The following is a 15,738-nucleotide window of genomic DNA, read 5'->3' as shown; positions in this document are numbered from 1 at the left end:
ATCATTGAACTTCTTTCAGCACTGCACCCGCGTGCGTGGTGCAGTGCTCCTGGCATTGACGTCCTGAGCCACAGCTTGCGAATGCCTGTGAAGCTGCAGTCTGGAGGGTCTCCTGCCACCCTGCGGGCACATGTTGGCCCTCCTTTCATCCACCCCTTTCACCAGGGCCTCCAGTGCATCATCGGAGAAGCATGGAGCCCTCTCTCGTGCTGATCCTGCTATCCTCGAGGCGATCTTTCCCTCCTCCTAGTAAACAGTGTACCTGCTATTTGAAATGTGCACCTGCATCTTTAAGCGATGCAGGCTACTGATGATGTGTGCTGTGCACACCCCATTTCCAACTTCCTCACTCTCCGTGCAGCCTCTCAGCAGTGCGGGTGGCGGTGGAGATATCATGGTAAGTAGCAGGCAGCACAAAGTTCATGCGCTGCCTGCATAGGGGCCATCGGGCGCGGGGTACTAACGCATCACGCTACCCCCGCCTGAAAACGGCCCTGATCTAATTTTTCCCCCATCAGGTCTAAACTATGTTTTAACAGCGCGGTGAGTCTTAATGACTGCCACACAATTAAAAATTAACTTTTAAAAATGTGGAGTCTCATTACTCCTTATTTTATTAGCTTTTAGTCATTAAAAAATTGTTTTTTAAATTTAAAAAACATTTTTTTTTACTTTTTCCTTCTGTCTCTTTTATTTAATTCGATATTTCTTACCCTCTCTTTTTTCATTGTTTTCACAAATGATTTTATTGTTGTGGTTTTCACTTCCTGGTTTTTACGTTGCAGCTTGTACTTCAAGGTTTTGTCTCTTTTGCAGCTTTTCAAGGATGCTGCAATCATTGGTCGAGGGGAGAGATCAATCCTCTCGCTTCTTCAATGGGACCCAGCTTTGCTGAAGTTAACACTGGGCTCTTCTCAGCTTCCTATTAGAGGAAGTTCCCGCAGTAAAAACGCAGTAAGTTAGTAGGTGAGTATTAATCTATGGAGCAGCAAGCGCCGTTCATTCGCCGCTCAGAGCAATTTATGGGCCAATATGTCATTTCAACTCTTCAAGTTGTTGAAGCTTACACAATGCACATCATTTTACCAACATTGCTGATCAGGGTTCACTTCACCAGAAAATAGTATTCACAGTCACAAAGAGTATTGATGTTTTTCAGAAAAGCTGATTGTAATGAAAACAAAATATAAAATTCAAATTATATTTTATGATGAAATAAAATTCAGTTATCTGTGTAGATTCATAGAAAGAATAAATTGTATAAATTGGAATTGTTAACCTGCACTTTCTTCTTAAAAAAATCATTTAAAATAGAGCATGATTCCAGAAGCTGAAATGTTCAGAGAATTGTATAAAGGAAACTCAGAAGCTGCTTGTTTCTTTGGAAAGCCACTGCAGCAGGTACGTTGTAATTAAATTTATAAATACATATTCATGAGGACACACCACAAGTAGTTATTCATAAGAGAGCTATCTCATTCAAGTTGATCTCTCAATTTTCCCATCTTTTTCATTTATTTCTCAAGCTGGAATTGCAATCGACAAACTCTATTGACCTACATAATAGTTTAATTTAGTTACTTCTGTTCACAGTAGGATGTGGCCGGAGAGAAATATTTAAACTGGGCATTTTTGCCTAGCACAATGTAATAGATGCTGGCCAGTAATAAATGCTGGCCTTGCCAGCGACGCCCACATCCCATGAACGAATAAAAAAAAAGATAAACCTCTATGTATCTACGTGGATAATCTAATATGAAAGGGTTTGGTTAAAAAGTCACTTAAAACAATTTTCAAATTTGATAGAACAAAATCTTTTATTGTATCAGTTGCCCTCAGCCAGTTCAAACTAGAAGAAGGAAAATGGCACTCAGCACTGAAAATTGTTCATTGTTCAGCACTTAAGTACATTAGAAAGACCAAATCAAGATCAGCTTTGGTCCATCCAGAGACCATGGGGTAAATTTAAACCTGGAACCGGTAAGGGGGCGGGGCTAGGGGGGGTGAAATTTCTGACGGGAAACCTGGATGTGGGGGTCATTTAATTTTTTTTCTTGGTTTCCCGCCCAACAGGCCAGCTAGATTGACAGGCTGGCCATCACTCGAACGGCAGAGGACACAGGAAGCGGATGCCAGCAGTTAAGTCTTAGATGGGGGGAGCGGTCCTATGGGGGGGTCGGTGTCGAGGTCATCGGGGAGGATCGGTCATCGGGGGTGTTGTTAATTGGAGGGGTTGGTGTCATCAGTGGTTGGGGTCATCGGGGGGCCGGTCATCTGGGGGGTTGGTCATTGGGCGGGAGTCAACAGGGGGGCTAGTCATCAGAGGGGTTGGGGATCATCGGGGGATTGGGATTCATCGGAGGGTCGGTCATCGGGGGGCGGGGTTGGGGGTCATAGGGGGTCGGTCATCAGGTGGGTTGGGGGTCATCAGGGGTGTCAGTCATTGGAGGGAGTCATCAGGGGGTTCAGACATTGGAGGGATTCATCGGGGGGGTCAGTCATCGGGGGAGTGGGGGTCATCGAGGGTTGGTCATTGGGGGTTGGGGTCATCAGGGGGGTCAGTAATCAGAGGAGTCAGTCACCTGGGGGAATCTTCAAGGGGTTCAGTCATTGGAGGGAGTCAGAGAGGTTGGGGTCATCGGCGGGTCGGTCATCAGGGGTTTGGGGGTCATCAGGGGGGTCGGTCATTGGGGGGGTTGGGGGTCATCGGGGGTCGGTCATTGAGTTGAGGTCATTGAGGGGTTGGTAATCAGAGGAGTAGGTCATCTGGGGGAGTCATTGGGGGTGTTGGTCATCGGAGGTGTTGGTCATCGGGGGGTCGGGGTCATCAGGGGAGTCGGTCATCTGGGGGGTCGGTCATTTGGGGGGGAGTCAAAGGGAGGGCCAGTCATTAGGGGCTTGGGGGTCATCGGGGGGAGTCATCGAGGGGGAGTGATTGGTGGAGTCAGTCACTGGGGGAGTTATCAGGGGGGTCGGTCATTTGAGGAAGTCATTGGGGGTGGATCAGCCACCGGGGATTTGGTCATCGGGGTCGGGGGTCACCGGGGGGACGGTCAGAGATCATGGGAGGTCAGAGATGATGAGTGGAGGGTTGGGCTTACGGGGGGGGTTGGAGATGGTGGGGGTGTTGGTCGATTACGTATGTGGGATCGCTGCATGTAGGCTTGTGGGCTTGGGGGAAACACTCCTGCTCCTTCGGGCCCACAAGCAGTGCAATAAAGGCACCTGCTGAGCTAGGCCTTCTCGCCTCCTCTAACGTGGCATGAAGCAGAAGGCCAGGGATCCCAGCCCCCAGGAGTTAAAAAAAAAGCTGTCAAAATGGAGACCTGCAGCCTCCTTAAAAGCTTTTACTGACCGATCCGCCTCCTAAGAGCAGGTTGGTCGCCTGCCCCTGGACCCGCTTCCATTAAAACTAGAAGTGGGCGGGTTGGGGTCGGGTTTTAGCTTTTACAATTTTTACCGCCCCCAACCCACTTGTTCGTGGGGTTAAAATTTGGGCCCATGTATTCTATAATGGACTCCATCCCTCCCCCTACCCTAACATCATTAGCTTCTGATCTCTACTTTAAGGAACAAGTGTTCCCAAGTGTTCAACAAATGTTATCAATATCATTATAACCCTCAAACACATTTTCATCAATGTTGATGCAGCTCCCTTTTAAATACGTCAAAATTTGCTGACGACACCAAATTGGGGGGTATAGTTATAGACTGCAACAAAATGCAGAAAGACATTAATAAACTTGAGGAATGGGCATGTAATTGGCAAATGAATTTCAATATAGATAAGTGTGAAGTATTACATTTTGGTAGGAAGAATAAGAGGGCCACATACTGCTTGGATAATAAGAGTCTAAATAGGGGCAGAGGGATCTGGGGGTACAGATACTCAAATCACTAAAAGTAGTGACACAGGTTAATAAGGCCATAAAAAAAGCAAACCAAGCACTGGGGTTCATTTCTAGAGGGATAGAATTGAAATGCAGAGAAGTTATGTTAAACTTGTATAGATTTTGATTCGACCACACTTGGAGTATTGTGAACAGTTCTGGTCTCCATATTATAAAAAGAATATAGAGGAACTGGAGAAGGTGCAAAAAAGATTTACTAGAATGATACCAGAACTGAGAGGTTATACCTATCAGGAAAGATTGAACAGGCTGGGGCTCTTTTCTCTAGAAAAGAGAAGATGACCTGATTGAGGTCTTTAAGATTATGAAAGGGTTTGATAGGGTAGATGTAGAGAAGATGTTTCCACTTGCGGGGGAGACCAGAACTAGGGGCCATAAATATAAGATAGTCACTAATAAATCCAATGGGCAATTCAGGAGTAATTTCTTTAACCAGAGAGTGGTTAGAATGTGGAACTCGATACCACAAGGAGTAGGTGAGGTGAATAGCATTTAAGGGGAAGCTCGATAAACACATGAGGGAGAAAGAAATAGAAGGATTTTCTGATAGAGTTACATGAAGTAGGGAGGGAAGAGATGCGTGTAGAGCACAAACACCGGCATGGACCTGTTGAGTCGAATGGCCTGTTTCTGTACTGTACATTCTATGTAACCTTTAATCAACTGCCTTTTCTGGGAGTTGGTTCGATATGTACACAATCTGGTGGCGGGATAAAAGATTTTTCTAACCTTTATTGAGGCTTGCAATTTTGTTTTCGTGTCTTTTAGTCTATGCTCATTGTCCAGGTTAAATGGCTTGCTTACTTCAACCTTATCTATACCTTTCATTAGTTTACTCTGGACTCCAGAGGTAACATTGCAGGGTTGGGAAGAGAAGCCATTGCTAGAAATGCTCTGGCTATAATTGAAAAGATAGGAGTGGAACCAAGTGAGGGCAGACCCACTGAATTGGACAACTGAAGAGAGGCATTGGAGGAGAATGGTATAGCCAACTGTGTCAAAGGCTGCAGAAAGTTCAAGAACAATGAGCAGGGATAATGCACCACAAACACATTCACAGGATATCATATGTGACTTTGATTAGGGCTGTTTCAATGTTGTGGCAAGGGTGGAAACCTGAGAGATACAAACATGTTGCAGAAAAATTGGGCATGGATTTTGGAGCCGACAGCATATTTAAGGGCTTTGGAGAGGAGGTTGGAGATGGAGCCGTAGTTAGCAAGGACAGAGAAGTTGACAGTGGATTTTTTTGAGCAGCAGATTGGTGACAGCAGTTTTAAAAGAGATGGGGACAGCACCTTATGGAACCATAAGAATATAAGAACATAAGAAAAGGAGCAGAAGTAGGCCATACGGCCCTTCGAACCTGCTCCGCCATTCAATAAGATCATGGCTGATTTTCAACCTCAACTCCACTTTCCAGCCCGATCCCCATATCCCTTGATTCCCCTAGTCCAAAAATCTACCTATCTCAGCCTTGAATATACTCAACGACTCAGCCCTCTGGGGTAGAGAATTCCAAAGATTCATAACCCTCTGTGTGAAGAAATTCCTCCTCATCTCAGTCTTAAATGGCTGACCCCATATCCTGAGACTATATTCCCTAGTTCTAGACACTCCAGCCAGGGGAAACAACATCTTGGCATCTACCCTGTCAAGCCCCCTCATAATCATATATGTTTCAATGAGATCACCTCTCATTCTTCTAAACTCCAGAAAGTATAGGTCCATTCTACTCAATCTCTCCTCATAGGACAATCCTCTCATCCCAGGAATCAATCTAGTGAACCTTTGTTGAACCGCCTCCAAGGCAAGTATATCCTTCCTTGGATAAGGAGACCAAAACTGTACACAGTACTCCAGGTGAGGTCTCACCAAAGCCCTGTATAATTGTAGTAAGACTTTCTTACTCTTGTACTCTAACTCCCTTGCAATAAAGGCCAACGTGCCATTTGCCTTCCTAATTGCTTGCTGTACCTGCATGCTAACTTTTTGTGCTTCTTGTACGAGGACACACAAATCTTTCTGAACACCAACATTTAATAGTTTCTCATCATTTAAAAAATATTCTGTTTTTCTATTCTTCCTACCAAGGTGAATAACCTCACATTTCCCTACATTATACTCCACCTGCCACCTTCTTGCCCACCCACTTAACCTATCTATATCCCTTTGCAGACTCTTTGGGCTCAATTTTGCCAGGAAATTGTGGGTGCGTTGGGCTCCAAAAATCGAGGAAATCGCGTTAGGGTTCGGAACCTGGCTCCAACCGCAGACTTCCGGTTTCCCCACTAATGCTTCTGAGTGCGCGCGTGCGCCTCCCAAATGCGGAGGTCCCAACGGCAATTAAAGCCAGCAGAATGATACTTGACACAGTTGTTTAGATAGTTTAAGTAGCTGAATTACTTAATTTTCTCCACATTGAGGCAGGGGTGCGATTTTGAAGCTACTTCAGCGTGTTTCCCGTGCTGTGGGAAACACTCCATGTCGCAACAGATGTGTTTCAGCCAGCAGCCAGTGGACATTCAAATGCTCATTTGACAGATGGGGAGCAAAGGTCACTTATTGCAGCAGGGCACTCAGTTCTTTCAGACAAAGTTTTGGCTGCGAGATCTTTGTATTTTTACTGCAAATTCTTACTTTCCATTCAAAATTCTTCTGTTCACACATATTTAACTACTTTGCAGACCTCCTCAAACTCACACCGTCAGGATGGGGGGGACGCCATGGTTGCATTCACCACTACATCCGAGGACAAGCAACATCACCAGCCTCGCCAGACACGGCGTCCACCTCCGCCACTTGGAGCTGCACAACACAGTGCTGCACCAGAGGCACCTGCACAAGAGCACAGAGGGCAACAACAGAGAGGGGTGCCGCTTGAGGAGGCCCCATCCACCTCTGCCACCCACATGGAGGAGGAGGAACCCATGGGCAGAGCAGCGGCTCACCTGGCTGCTCGTGAGGCCAGGGAGTCACTGATATGTGAACCGGTTCTCCTGACATCAGAAAGTGTGAACAGTCCAGATCTCACACCACCTGGAAAGAGCAGCAGCCACACCAGGCCGCCCACCCCTCTCTGCACAAAACAGTCCTGCAACTACACATACACCCGCTGTAAAGTGACCCAATGAGTGGCATCAAGAAAGAGCCCTATCACAAAAGCCAGTCAAGAATGGGCAAGACGTGGCAGCAGTGGTGACAATCATAAAATTTAATGTCACGTTAACAAAAACTAAATATAAATGGAAAACATGACAGTCTGTCAAACACCCTTGTGCATACCCTTTGTGCTCACAAAACCTTCGCCTTTCTCTTACGACTACTTCTACGTGGTGCATCCCCTATGCCTGCAGCAGAGGTAGTGGTAGGATGCTTATGTTCATGCTCTGACTGCTTAGATGCTTTGGGTCTATGCCCTCTGGGTTCTGGAGCCCGTGAGGGCCCCTCCAAAGACTGCTCCAACTGCACCTGTGCAGGGGCAAACTCGGCCACCTTGAGAGGAGGCAGCATTGTGGGTATTGGTTGAGAGGGGGAAACGGGTGAGACGTGGGAATGCTTTGAGTGGCTTCCCCACTCCCATGTCCCTTTCGCCATCATCACTCCCCTGGGCCAGGGCCACATCACTCCTACCACTCCGCTGGACAACAGTTTGGAGGACATGTGTGATGCCTTGTAAGGCCAGTGCTAGTGTATCTGTCTGCCTGTTTAAGACGACAGAAATGTTGTTCAGCCTGAGCCCTAACAGCTGTTGTCAGGGCCTGAATGGACTCATTTGTGAGCTGCGCTTGAAGCTCAATGGAGGCTAGCCTTCTCTCCATTGCAGACATTCCCGCATTTACCTGTGACTGTATCTCAAATAGTTGCTCACATCCCTGTGATACTATCTCAGAGATTCCCTCGTATCCCTTTGACACTATCTCAGAGATTCCCTCACATCCTTGTGACAGTATCTCAGAGATTCCCTCCCATGCCTGTGCCACCATTCCACTGATGCAGGAATTGGACTCCTCCATCCGCTGCGCTATTGTGAGACTGCGCGTGGCACCTGTTCCAGTACCTCGCAAATGTGCTGCTGTCTCTCGATCATTCTTTTAATGGATGGCCCCCAGGGTTCTGCATCTGTGTCCAGCTAAGCAGAGCCTGGAGAGGAGTGCTCCCACCGATGTGGACTGTCCGGAGCTGCCCCTGCCACCAGTGTCTGCTCATGCTCACATTTGTGTGGTAACTCACCAAGTGCCAACCCAACTAACTAAGGACTGGACCCACTGAGGTGTGGGTATCTGTGCTGGTGGATGACTCGCTAAGCTGTGACGGTGCACCCTCAGAGGCTGACAGGTCCTCTGAGGAATCGCCCTCTGCCATCACAGCAGTCACTGAAGGCCCTGTAAGAACAGACGGCAATATTAAGCATGATCATAGATGTGTCATATTGCGATAAGCATACTGAGGTGCTGAAGATGGCAAGGCATGTTAACATCAATTCATATTGTGGTGATGAATGTTAAAGTTGTGTCACCAGACGTTTGTGGGGTGCCAGCCTCGGCGTCCCCAACGGACAGGCACTCGAGGGTTCGGCTGAGCTCCAGTGCCTCCTGCTCCACGTCTGTAAGGACGATGATTTGTTGCGTTCCCCCTCCAGTCCTCGCCCTCCCCCATGCACTTTGCGCTCTCTTCTAGAAAGGGAGAAAAAACAGACGTGTGAGTGAATGATGGTGAAGTGGCCAGCCGATTAATGCATTAGTTTGGGTGAGGCTGACCGTGAAAGAGATGCATCAGAGGGTGAGTATGAGACAGAGCCATGACATTGGATGAGGATTGGGTTGAGTAGTAATGGTGGGGTGACTAATAGGGACATGAGGAAGTGCAGGTAAGTTGAGGATGAGCCTTCAGTGAGTGTGAGGAATGATGTGATAGAGTAGTGTTGGCAGTAGAGAATGAGTTGGGGGTGGAGGCGGCGATGTGAAAGTCGGAATGTAGGAGAATGAGTAAGTGTACTCACTTTGGCTGACCTAGTTAGTTCATTGAAGCGCTTCCTGCACTGGGCCCAGGTGCGCGAGATGTTGCTGCTGCTCGTGACCTCCTCTGCCACCTCGAGCCAGGCCTTCTTGGTGGCAGAGGCAGGCCACTTCCTCCCATCTGCTGGGTAAAACATATCCCTCCTCCTCCTCACCCCATCTATTAGCACCTGGAGTGAGGCATCGTTGATTCTTGGAGCTGCCCTGCCCCTGTGCTGTTCCATTGTCGCGTGTGGGTGTTTGCTCCAGGAAAAGCCATTAGAGGACTGCCCCTTTAAATAGAGCTCCTCCAGTTGACAGCCTGTGATGCGGGCGCGCAGTCCGCCCACTGTGCAGCTTTCGGACGGCAAACCCGGAAGCCACGTTAAGTGGCACCAATTTAATCGCCATCGCGTGGGGAGTGGACATTTTTTATTGGGCGGCTTACCCGCGCACCCATTCACACCTCCGCTGCCATCCCGCCTCCATTCCAATATCGGAGCTTTTGTGTCCTCCTCACAGCTTACTTTCCCACCTAGCTTTGTATCATCAACAAACTTGGAAACGTTATGCTCGGTCCCTTCTTCTAAGTCATTAATATAGATTGTAAATAGCTGAGGCCCAAGCACCGATCTTTGCGGCACCCCACTAGTTACAGCCTGCCAACCTGAAAATGACCTGTTATCCCTACTCTCTGTTTTCTGTCCGATAACCAATCCTCTATCCATGCGATTATATTACCCCCAACCCTATGAGCCCTTACCTTGTGTAACAACCTTTTATGTGGCAACTTATTGAACGCCTTTTGAAAATCCAAATATACTACATCCACTGGTTCCCCTTTATCTACCCTGCTAGTTACATCCTCAAAAAACTCTAATAAGTTTGTTAAACACGATTTCCCTTTCATAAAACCATGTTGACTCTGCCTGAACATTTTTACGATTTTCTAAGTGCCCTGTTACCACTAATGGATTCCAGCATTTTCCCGACGACTGATGTTAGGCTAACTGGTCTGTAGTTTCCAGTTTTTTCTCTCCCTCCTCTCTTGAATAGCGGGGTTACATTTGCTGCCTTCCAATCTGCTGGGATCGTTCTAGAATCTAGGGAACTTTGGAAGATCATAACCAATGCATCCACCATCTCTGCAGCCACCTCTTTTAGAACCCTAGGATGTAGGCCACCAGGTCCAGGGGATTTATCGGCTTTTAGTCCCATTAGTTTCTCCAGTACTTTCTCTTTACTAATATTAATTACTTTAAGTTCCTCAATCTCATTAGCCCCTTGGTTACCCACTATTTCTGGTATGCTTTTTGTGTCTTCGACTGTGAAAACAGATACAAAATATTTGTTTAGCGTCTCTGCCATTTCCTTATTCCCCATTACAATTTCTCCTGTCTCAGCCTCTAAGGAACCCACGTTTACATTTGCTCCTCTCTTTCTTTTTGCATACTTGTAGAAGCTCTTACAATCCATTTTTATGTTTCTTGCTAGTTTACTTTCATATTCTATTTTCTCCCTTTTTATCAATTTTTTGGTCATCCTTTACTGGTTTCTAAAACTCTCCCAATCTTCAGGCTTACTACTCTTCTTGGCAACAATATATGCCTCTTCTTTTAATCTAATACTATCCTTAACTGCTTTAGTTAGCCACGGATGAATCACTTTTCCCGTGAAGTTTTTATTTCTTACTGGAATGTATATTCGTTGAGAATGTTGAAATATTTCTTTAGATGTTTGCCATTGCTCATCTACAATGTCAGCTAACATGGGGGCCAAGGAGAGAAGTTGGGTGGTCAGCAGTTTGGAGGGAATGTGGTTAAGGGAGCAGCAGGTGGGTCTCATGGACGAGATGAACTCAGCGAGGACATGAAGGGAGATGAGAGAAACTAGAGAAAGATGTGGGTTCAGGGCTAGGGCAAGAGCAAGGTTTGGTGAAGGTTTGACAGTGCGCAAAGGAAAGGGGCGATGCGGCTGAAACAGCTGAACAGGTGGTCTCAATCTTAGTGACAAAGAAGTCGCATCCATGATAGCCTCTGTCAATGAGACTGACAATTACAAATGATTTTCTCTTGAGAATGGCATCAGATATTATGTGAATTACTGCTTCATCAACTATAGGCACGTCCCATTAGCTTTTTAGAGCTGTAATGAACTTGTTTTGTACGGCTTTTGTACCCAGAGATACCAATAAGGATTTATTCTGTGTGCTTTCAACTTTTCTCCAAAATGTTATTTGATCTGAGATAACGAGGTCAATATTAACACCCCCTCGCCCAGCGAGAATGGTGCATGGGAGGGGTTAAGAGCAGGTTGAGTCCACTTTCCAGCCTGAGGTCGCACCGTTCCCACCCAGCTACATCTTATCTTTACCGACTTTGAAGTCAGCCGAGGCTCCCGCTGCAGGCAAACAGGGGCCTAATTTAAATTGAAAAGTTGCTGCCCATTGACGTCATCGGTGCCCCACGTGATTTTCACAACGACACAGGGGCGGCCAGCCCAGTGTCAAACCCGTCAGAGAAACCTGGCGGGATGCAACAGAATGGCCAGAAGAAGCCAAGATAAGCACAATTTTGTACCCTACAGAGGAGCAGAAAGCAATCCTCAGGCCCTCCCTCACCGTCCCCACATCAGCATCTGTTTTGAATCTCGCCCCCCAGTACTTACCGTACACCGGGACCTGTTCCCTTAGGTCCCCGGTGGCAGCCGGCTCCAGCCTCAATTCCCATTCCCACCCGCCTTGACATCATTCCCGCCAGCTTCGAGCAGGACACCGACTTCAAATATTCAAATGTGGCCCTCAAGTTAAAATCAACCGGGCCTCACTACCTTCAGAACTGCTGGGTCCGGCATCCGCTTCGGGCCTCCAACATACCGTACCCTCAAATAACATTTTATATAACTTACTGTGAGCAACACTGGGACATGTACTATAATAATTATTATACCATTTGTATACAAGGTATTACATAAAAGTTATGTTCAATAGTTCATATACATGATAGAAAAGAAAATACACATTTTAAACATGCACGTTATAAAGAGATGTAACTATTTTACTGTCCAATTTATATATTTCACATTGATTTATTTTTACTCTCGTCCTTTTTACCAAACTTCTATAATTATATAAACCTTCTAATGTACAGTTTAATTCCAATTCCAATTGCTTACATTTATTTTATTATCAGTTCTATATAGCTCTATAATGACAGAGATTATAGAGCTATATGGAATCAGTGGAATTCCACGGGAGTTCCACTGGTCTCCCGCTGTAACTCCAGCAAGAGACTGGCAGAATTCCCAGAGAAATTGGGGTAACCCTCACAGAATTTCAGGCTACAATTCTCCATTATACCATTTACCCTTTTCAAATAATATTTTATATAACCTCCTGTGAGCAACACCATGGAACATGCACTCTAACACTATAAAATCAAAGTATTATATAAAAATAAGGATGTAAAATCAAAGTATCGGGCCAGATTTTGCTGGAGCAGGGCATTTAATGGTGTCTGCCATTAATTAGACTTGCCCCTGCACCCTTCAGCTCAAAAAAATGTTGCTCACAAAGTTGCTGAAAGTGGGAGCTGATAACGGCGCAGCGAGGGAACCAGGGCATCTGGGACCTGAGTGCACAGGGCAACCAACAGGGAATCTCCTTAATCAATTAGATTTAAGGATTGGGAAATAGACAACAAAAGGACTGAGAAGGAGGGTGAATTAAAGGGAGTGAATTCAATGTCAATCTAGGTACAGAAAGAGAAATAAATTGAGGGAAAGAAAGATTGGATTAAGAAAGAAAAGAAGATTCAGAAAGGAAAGGTAAAAAAAAATTAATTTAAAATTTGACATTTTTAAAATCTCCCTGAAAAATTCAAAACCTGAAGGAATGAGACTCCACACTTGTAATAGTTAATTTTCAGTACCAGAGAGATTGATTGGCAGTAATTAACAATTATCACATCGTTAAAAGGATACTTACCCTACTAATTACTAGCTCTAAATATCTGCGGCGGGTTTAGTTCGTAACTACTGTGCAAATACAGCAACTTCATGACAATCAGTGCACGTCAATGGTGAGGCAGACAGCAAAATGCCATTTACAGCAATTTTGGATATTTACATTTAACCACGCATGTGTTCCCCGCCTGAAGTTGCTGTACCATTTATGCATAAATATCGACGAACGCCTCACCGTTATTTTGACAGTACATTCTGGCCCATTATATAAAAATAAGGAAAGAATGATAACTTGAAAATATGCACTGAATTTCATTTTTGTGCTTTGATCCAATTATCCTCCGGCCTCTGCTCCACACGAACACTGAACTTGGTCTTGACTCGCTGTAAACAACACTGCAGGAGATCAATACATATAAACATTGTATCGAGCATGCATTTTGGTGACACTGGCTGCATTTATTGTCTATTGAGAGTTGCCATGAGAGGATGATAATGGGCTTTCTTAAACTGCAGCAGTCTTTGTGATAATGTCCCATGATGTTGTTATGTAGAGAATTACAGGATTTTGACTCAGCCATAATAAGGGAACAGTGATATATATCTGAGTCAGCATGGGATCTTTTATAGCCACCTGAGAGTGCAGCACTGAAAAGTCAGCTTAGATTATGTACTCAAATCTCTGGAGTGAGGGCTTGACTCTAAAGCTGTCTGACTCAAAGTCAAGAATATTACCACTGAGCTGAGGCTGACCCCTTGGCTCAATGGTAATATTCTCACCTCTAAGTCCGGCATAAATGCCATTTATGCCATTTCTCCAGCGTTTCCACAGATCTTCTGCTGAAGTTTGAGCGGATAATCAGAAAATTGAACCCCTTTGTGTCTTGCTAAGCCGTTTAAATTTCCACCTTGTCAATAATACTGTCGACCCCTAATTGTAATAATTTACAGCTAGAAATCTGCATTCTCTTTCTCTAAGCTGTTGTTTTCAATCCACAAAAAAATAGCCTTTGTAGTAATGTTTTAAATTGAAGTTATTTAATTCAAAATTGCAAATTGTATTAATAGTAAAAGATCTTATAAGACGAGCATGTGTAATTTAAGCACAGCCATTAGTAAATTGCAGTACAGTTTATTAGCATCAGTTGTTGCTCTTTTATGAACTTTGTACTGTTATGATAAATATTCTGATCTGTGTTTCCCTTATCATGTTTTTTTTCAGTTGACCAGCCCAGCAATGCCCAAAACCTATGGCAGTGCCCTCAAACTGGCTGCTGTTAAAAAGATGCGAGAAGCTGGGTGGGAAGCTGTAACAAAGGAAAGCAGAAAGAAAAGAATGAAAACAGCTGAGAAAATATTCTGAATTTATTTATATATTGTTTAGTTATTTTGTTTTGATTTCACTGAACTTCCCAGAAAAGTCCTGTTTATTCTTGAAATTCAAATATACTTTGTTTTCATATTTTTTGTTATATTTAAAGAGGAGGAAGCTCTAATTTTATATTTAAATCTTCAAATCTGCTATAAACATGATCTTCCATCCGTTGGGTTTTTTCAGCATCCTATGGAGAAATCCAGCAGAACATGACTCAAAACATTTGGCAGGAGGTTCTATTTATGAATAAACTGTTTAACTTCACCATTTAAAAAAATATATGGTCAAGTTCTTTAACTTATTTAGAAATCAATATTGTTGCAATTTTTACAAAACCGTTTTTTCCATTATTTGGAGTTATGGACCAAGATCTTCAACCGACTTCTGGATCAGACTGTCACAGTTGATGATGGAGAATTGGACACGGATGTAGTCTGCCATGTCCTCGTCCCTTTTTCGGCCATTAGGTTTCTCACAACATATTCCCATCCTTTATACCATAGTAATAGTGGACGTAAGGGATGCATTGGTTGCTATAAGTGGCACAAAGGCCATTTAACATTTAAATGGCCTTTAACATTTAAATGGCCTAATTATCCATGAAATCTATCACTAAATGGTCAATTGCATAGCAAATGCATTTTTTTTTAATTTTCAAATTTATAGGAGCAAGGTTACGTCTGCTGGCAACGTTATGCCGTGGCAGGCCTTAAGAGGGCTGACACAGCCATTCTTCATCCCCATTGCAGGCAGACTCCCCAGTAGCTGAAGAGCCTGTCAAAATTATGCAAATTGCCTCCAAGGCCAGAAATGTAGCTCGGATAAGGGCACATCTTTGTGGCAGGTAGAAGTCTTGCCTTGCCAAGTCGGCTAAAGCAGTAAATCTAGGTCATTAATATAATTAATATAATTGAGTCTGTTGACTGATTGCTACAGTTTGCACTTGGACAAGTTGGTTGCATCTCTCACTTTTCTATGTTGATAGATGAGTTTCTGTTATACTGCATAGTTCAGTTAAATGCCAATTCAAAGTAAATTCAAACATAAATTGTTATTGACAGATGAATCTGCACCTGAAACAGTTGCTAACCTACACTGCAATGATAGTGATATCAAAAGAAGGTGTTAAACCACTGAAAGAAACATTTGTTCTTAAAATATTTGAATGTTTGTAGTGTACCATAATATTCATAGATGTTAATAAATTGAAAATATACTTTAAACTTTTTTCTATTATTTAAATTGCAAAATTTACAAATGTCCATATTTTTAATTTTTATGTTGGGTTCTCAAGAAGGGGATTCATGTTTTATGAAGATACTATATAGGTGTACATTCATACATATTGTTATGACGCCATTACACATATTGGCGTGCATTCACCTTTATTCTAGGAAGCCACTGTACAATTACATTTTACATGTCGCTTATAAGCTGCACATTTGAAAAATGGAATGCTTTACTGTTGAGATATTATAGGAGATTTATAGAT

General features: G+C 44.1%; 1 long non-coding RNA gene across 1 annotated transcript; it reads left to right on the top strand.

Moving 5' to 3' along the window:
* Positions 1 to 360: 360 nt before the first annotated feature.
* On the top strand, positions 361 to 15,422 carry LOC137344671 (uncharacterized). Its single transcript, XR_010968427.1, has 4 exons — positions 361 to 397; positions 817 to 966; positions 1,315 to 1,401; positions 14,094 to 15,422. It is a non-coding gene; the product is annotated as an uncharacterized lncRNA (long non-coding RNA).
* The last annotated feature ends 316 nt before the right edge of the window (positions 15,423 to 15,738 follow it).

The sequence above is a fragment of the Heptranchias perlo genome, chromosome 27, assembly GCF_035084215.1.
Source record: "Heptranchias perlo isolate sHepPer1 chromosome 27, sHepPer1.hap1, whole genome shotgun sequence".
Taxonomy (NCBI): Eukaryota; Metazoa; Chordata; class Chondrichthyes; order Hexanchiformes; family Hexanchidae; genus Heptranchias; species Heptranchias perlo.
Note: the sequence above shows the minus strand (reverse complement) of the source record. Positions and strands in the feature narration are given on the sequence as shown.